This window comes from Mastomys coucha, unplaced genomic scaffold, assembly GCF_008632895.1.
Source record: "Mastomys coucha isolate ucsf_1 unplaced genomic scaffold, UCSF_Mcou_1 pScaffold21, whole genome shotgun sequence".
NCBI lineage: Eukaryota > Metazoa > Chordata > Mammalia > Rodentia > Muridae > Mastomys > Mastomys coucha.
In genome coordinates, this window is record NW_022196904.1 from 153069282 (window position 1) to 153075468 (window position 6187).

General features: G+C 44.3%; 1 protein-coding gene across 5 annotated transcripts in view; it reads left to right on the forward strand.

The window, feature by feature from the left end:
- Cemip2 (cell migration inducing hyaluronidase 2) overlaps positions 1-6187 on the forward strand; it is an 80028-nt gene that overhangs the window by 2072 nt on the left and 71769 nt on the right. The window contains exons 1-2 of one of the 5 annotated variants that reach the window (XM_031389922.1): positions 5025-5779; positions 5995-6141. The exons of 2 other annotated variants lie outside the window; for them this stretch is intronic. The gene's annotated coding sequence lies outside the window, so the exon portion shown is untranslated. Of the gene's footprint in view, positions 1-5024; positions 5780-5825; positions 6142-6187 lie in introns of those variants that run through there. 2 more of the 5 variants (XM_031389924.1, XM_031389921.1) reach the window with 2 other exon arrangements.

The following is a 6187-nucleotide window of genomic DNA, read 5'->3' on the forward strand; positions in this document are numbered from 1 at the left end:
CCCCCCGGGGGTGGGGAGCAGAATCTCTACCCTTAAATCCTCTGCTGAAGGTTAGGAAAACAGACTTTGACAAGGCTCCTTTCTTCAGCAGTTGGGGTTCAAGGGAGAGTGCCTCGTCTCTTAGTAACTTCCATCTGCTCCCGAACCACACAGTGTCTTGGACTGACTGCCTTGTGTGATGCTACACAGTCGCATATATTCATGTTAAGGTGTGCAGAGGTCTCAAGGGCTCTTACCAGTAAGAAGAAAATTTAGAGGAAGAGGAGGCGGGAGAAGAGTTTTATTAAAACTAAGGGAAGCCTGAATTCCCACTGCAACCAGACATATGTGTTGAAAATGGCCACTAAACCCAAATACATACAAGTTATATATACCCCTAAAGATTAAGAAAACTTAACCCGTTAGCTCTGGTCTGATGTGTCTGTCTCTCGTCGTCTTTGAAAGGGTTCCTTTGAGTTTGCCTTTCTGGGCAAAGCAAAATGTGCACCAGGCATGCTATTCATTTAGTTATCATAGGGCAGCTTGTGATAACTATGAACTAACTCTCCTTATTTATGTGTGGGGTGGTGATTTGGAGCTGGAAATGTGTCTCAGACTTCAAGTCCACTCCACCCCATACTGTTTATCTGACTTTTGTCCTCACAGAACGGAAAGTTAAGGTTAGAAGTGAACTCTGAACAGTCTTCACCTGTTCTCTGTCAGCCTGTGGGTGAGAGTAAGCTGTGGCGTGGTGCGTGTGCATGTCTGTGTGAGTTAGTGTGTGCACTTCTCCAGACTGCTAGGAAGTTCCGTGTAGTTGGGATAGCAGGTCCATTGGCCAGTTGTTTGAGGAAGGTCTCCTCTCTTCATCTAGCCTGTAGCCTGTGGATTTCCTGAAGTGTTAGAATCACAGGAAAGGTGAATGTGGCAGCACTTCAGTTATGCTGTAGGGGATGCAGTTAAGCCTGTTACAGATACCAAGAAAATGGGCATAGAGTAGACTTGTGGACCATTATGAAATCGAAAGGATACCACTTAGTAGCTATGTGTGCCTCTGAGCAAGCTTCAGAAATTGAGATAAATGAGCCACATCTCAGAAAGAGAAAACCGTAATCACTATTGAACGGGTCGTTTGAGTCCCACATTTGTAAATGTCTATCCACCATAAAGTGCTCTGGAGTATGTATTAGTAACGCACCCGTCTATCCATCTACCATGGATCCATTAACTGAACCCTTAACAAGTCCACTCATCACGTGGCAGACATTCTGGAAGGACTCTCAGTATACTCTTGTGGCACTTTCTGTTAGCGGGAGAGGGAAGTGAAGGAGTGGCTGCAGTTGGGGAAGCCAGAGGGCGGGAGATCCCAGTGTGTTTCCATTGACAAAGATGAGTAAGACTGCAGCTGAGGAAATGAGTGTTGCTGGGGACCCAAGCAAACTAACAATACTAAGATCCTATCAGCGTGTGAATGGGAGACGCAGTGTGCCCAGGCTTCTTCAGGAGGGCAGAGGAAGCCCTCACTGGAGGGTGGGCGGCAGAATCGTGTCTGACGTTATTTGTTAAATCAGGCAAAATAGAGACTGAAAATTGCTGTAAGAAGTATCATTTTTATTTTTCTTTATTTTTTTTGAGACAGGGCCTCACTGTATGCCAAGGCTGGTCCCACACTGCTAAGCCACCATGACCCTCCCTGTTACTGGCCTGCCATTCCACCTTCAGCAAAACTGAAGGTGGGAAGTCAGGCATGGATTTGAAAGAAGGCTTTGGCTGTTGAAAACAGTTTGCTGCTGGCTAATTGCTAAATTTTTTCATCCCTGAGATATGGTTTAAAATGCTTCACGAATATACTGGAGTCAGCAAAGTTTCCAACTGATATGCAAATTACAGCATTAACACTGCCAACCCAAAGGTATTTTATACTGTAGTTTGAAACAAGCTGTAACTAGTAATAAATTATAGCTTAATCAAACTGGCTTCCGACATAGATTCCCATTTATTGGCTTTTGTCAGAATGGAAGCAGGTGTGTGGAACTGCAGGCTACATCTGTCCCCCTCCCCCTCATCCCCCCCAGGGAATCTTTTCACTATCTTTGGCTTGAGCTGTTTGGTACTGGGCATCGCTCAAGATGGCCTTGTCTGAGTTTGTCACTGTTTCAATAAGGTCAACATAGGAATAGGGTGGGGGTGGGGCATCAACATATCTGAGACTATGAAAAGTTCTTACTGTCTCCATTTGTAAAGAGGTATAATTTTCAAGGAGACTGTTGAATGCTCTCCTAAGAGCAGCTGTTGTCTGGGTGAAACCTGAAACTGTAAGCTGCACTTGCTTTAGTTTCCCCACTAGAAATGCACATAAGGTCAGCTGATATTTTATAAATCGCTGTTGATGGGAACCTAGACTCAGATATTTAAAGGTATAGAGTTAAACTCGGCTTTTGTGGGTGATGTGAATGTGAGCCAGCGTGTTGGATGCTGCTGTACATTGCTGAGTCCTGGCCTGTAGTTCCAAGGGATCCTGAAAATACTGATAGAGTAAGGAAGTGGAGACCCTGAGAGGCTCACTAATTAGGTAAGGTCATGTAGTAAATTAATGGCTGAGCAGGGACAAGAACCCCTTTGTCCTTATTTCCAGACAGTGATTTCCCACTCCTTCCCTATTTACGCGTTTATTCCACTTTGCTTTTGTTGGCAATTGCTTAAGTGTTTAGTTTTCGCTTGAGCTGAGAAACCCATTGTTACTTAAGTTTAAAAGGCAGACCCCTGTCTTTTCATCCCCCATATTTATTGTCCATGATACAGAGCACGTAGTAGGGTGATACTGGTGGGAAATCTCTGTCAAATAAGGAACTCTAAGTGAAAATGTTAGCTGTACTTGCATTTTCTGTAAACAGGATGCAAAGTTGCAATATTGTAGAAGTGCATTTTTCTTCCCCCTAAGAAGCAAGTTCCTGGAAACATGCAGACTTTTTTTCCTTTCTTTGTGAATCACAGGGCTAGTTTGTGGGTTCTTTTGTTCTCTCCTTGCTCCTTTTGAGATACCTTTAATGCTGGTCATCAAGAGCTACGCTCAGCAAGTATTTTATTGTACTTCTAGACTAAGCAAGGCACATGGCATCAGTTAGATAAATGAGACGTAGAGTCTTTAGTAAAATGCCTCTAGAAAAAGTAAAACAGTCCCAGGAAATGTACTTACTGTCTCCTTAACAAATTAGATCTTTGTTCTATGGCACAAACCTGTTTGGAAATTATTAGTAGATTACCTCTGTAATCTTGATTTGTAGCAAGACATTCTTTTCACAAGGTGGGAAAATGAACTTTTTGTATGAGGCATACCAGGACTACCCCCTTGGTGTAGACGGTAGGCGAAAGTTAAGTTGCATTTAGTAAGAACTTTTGTTGTTGTTTGCTGTTTCCTTGTTTGCCATGGTGTCCCATGGAGCTCAGGCTGGCCTTGAACTTAGAATACAGCCAAGGGTGGTCTTGAACTCTGCCTTTGCTTCCTTCCTTCTGGGTATGGGAATTTTATGCCAGTTGCTGAGGAGTTGGTGTAGTCCTAGCCTTACTGTGTTAAATGGTTTTAGCACTGTGTAGAAACGCTATTGGGATATTGTTGCTGGAAAGACTTGTAATTTAAGACAGTTTAGATTGAGCCGCCAATAAAGGAGTTGTCCTTATTGCCTCTGAATTTGATGAAGTACCTTAAGACACACAACCTACCTCATCGCAAATCAGGTGTCTTCTTGGTCAGGTCTGGAGACTGAGTCTCCTGAGTGAGTCAGTTATGGATTTAGGAGCTTTTATCTAGTTATTGGCCTTCATTTTGGAGACTATAAACTCCTGCATTATAATGGTTTCAGCTATGGGTTCTCTATTGCTACTCTTTCCCAAGGAATGAGTGGTTTGGCAAATTTGATAAGTAGAAAAAACAAAACAAAACAAAACAACCCTGCATCCCATTTCAGAAGAAATGAGAAAAAAATCATTGTGGGTTTTTCTGTTTTGTTTTTTTTTTTTTTTTTTTTTTGTTTTTGTTTTTTTTGTTTTTAAAAACCAACTTTGTTGACTATGAAGTCTTCATATGAAGCTTAAAAGCTTGTACCCATGAAGTTAAAGATGTGGCTTTAATTGCTCAATGGGAATGCATGGATAACCACTCCCCAACGATAATCAAATATAAGTAAGCTCTGTTAGTAGGATGTACTTGAAGGTGGTCTAGCTCACAAGGTGAAATGAGGGGTATGAAGGGTTCTCTGCAAGGTTCACACTCACAGCAACTGCTGGTTTCACAAGCACCTGTGTTTGCTTAGACCCTGCCTCCCCACCTGACCTATGGTCGTTTTCACCAGGGTTAGCCTGTGGCTAACTCTTCTTAGCTGCCCAGTGAGCACATTGTCTTACCTCGGCCTGGAACCTTCTGGTCTTTTTCAGTTTTGTTGCCGATGTTATTGAGTCTGGGACACTTGCTGGTCATGCTTCTCAGGTTTGCGGTTCTGCCTGGTTTGGTTGTGTCAAGTCCAGTCTCCATCATAGTGCTGGCAATGGTTGTTCATGGGAGGACCTGTCTTTCAACTCCAGTACTTCTTGGTCAGGGCAATTGCTGACAAGGTATAATATGGCCACTTTGCTTGCTCTGGGAGAGGATGGAATATGACTTGTAGCTTGGCTTAGAGTTCTCCTGCAGGTGACATCATGCCCTCAAGATCTAAATAAAGACTGAAAGACTTCTTGGGTTTCCCCAGCCACTTTGGTTGTTGTTGGGCAGTGCACGGTCACTCAGGGTGTTGGCACATACTCTCGAGGTAGAGGAATTGGTCAGGTGCTCTACATTTGGGTGAGCCAGTTTGATGGGATCTTTAGGAAATGCAAAGAGTGTTGTATTCATGGAGACTGAATAAGTTTGCATAAATTCAGATCTACCAAGCCGGTTTCTTTGTTCTACCCTGTACTGCAGTTCCTTGTTGACTTGCATTATCTCCCCACTGCCCTTAGCACTGAACTTAGAGCTTCTCGATCGGAGGGTCGTCTATGCATGGGTGTGCCCTGTATGTGTGTGTGGTGTGTGTGTTTGTGTGTATGTGTGTATTTTAACTACCATGTCTCTGTTCTGAGGCAGAACCCCTGTGTTAAGAGATGGTGTTCCACACCTTTAATCCCAGGAAAGAGGCAGGGGGATTTCTGAATTAGAGGTCACCTGGTCTCCATCGTTAAATTCCAAGATAGCCAAACTACATAGAAAGACCCTGTCTCAAAGCACAAACACAAACAAACTGGACTTTGTTCTTGTGTTCTCAGATTAGAAGCTTCCTGTGTAGGGAAGGGCGGTAGTATACTTGGGTCCTGGTCCTGTGATTGAATACCCTAGATCCTTTCAGCTTGTGCGGCGCTGCTAATCTAGAATTCTTGGCTTGAAAAAACAGGCCAGAACGTAGTCTCTATTCTGTGAGTCACAGCATTTCAGTGTTAGTGTTTCCCTAGATTATGACCTTGTGCTGAATCTGCGCCTGTTAGTCAAACACTCCTGTTTCAGCCCTTCCCCTACCTTTGACTTCTACCAACATAACTTCCTGGTGCTTTCTTCTTGAGCAACATTTTAAAGGGTTGTCCCTGGCAGTGTGCGGAGAAGGCAGCCAACCAGTGCAGGCTGCGGGCAGCCCTGCCCTTTGCTGGGTTAATTAAATCAGCCTCCTTCAGGTCAGAGCCCGGCTTTGGGTCTTTCTTTGGAAGGTCAGCTGCAAGGGTATGACATGCAGGAGCCTCCATTGTGCGCCCCTGCACGGCCATCTGTCACTGTCAGCAGGTTGGAAGCCGCTCTTGTGTCTTTCTAGCCAATGGGGGACAAGGGTTTGGGGTGGGGGATGGCCTAAGGAGTCTTGGAAGGGGTTGGGGAGGAGCTTTCTAAGAGACTGAATGAGGGGAGAGGGAAGGGATGTGAGGAAGAGTTCTGGGGGAAAAAGAAACAGCTGAGGGCCGACATGTGAATGACTCTTCCCTCTCTTTGTCTGATCTCTTCAGATTGAGGAGCCTTTGAGATCTATCTGAAGTAGGAACCAACTGCTCTGAGTTCAGTTTGTGGATCTGCATAGCTTTTATTTGGGATTCGTGAATGGGGGCAACTCTCTCTCTGCAGAAAGGTAGTGGCAGGCCAGTGGGCTCTGGAAGGTAGGAACACCAAACGGAACAGAGAAAATAATCTTTTTTTTTTTTT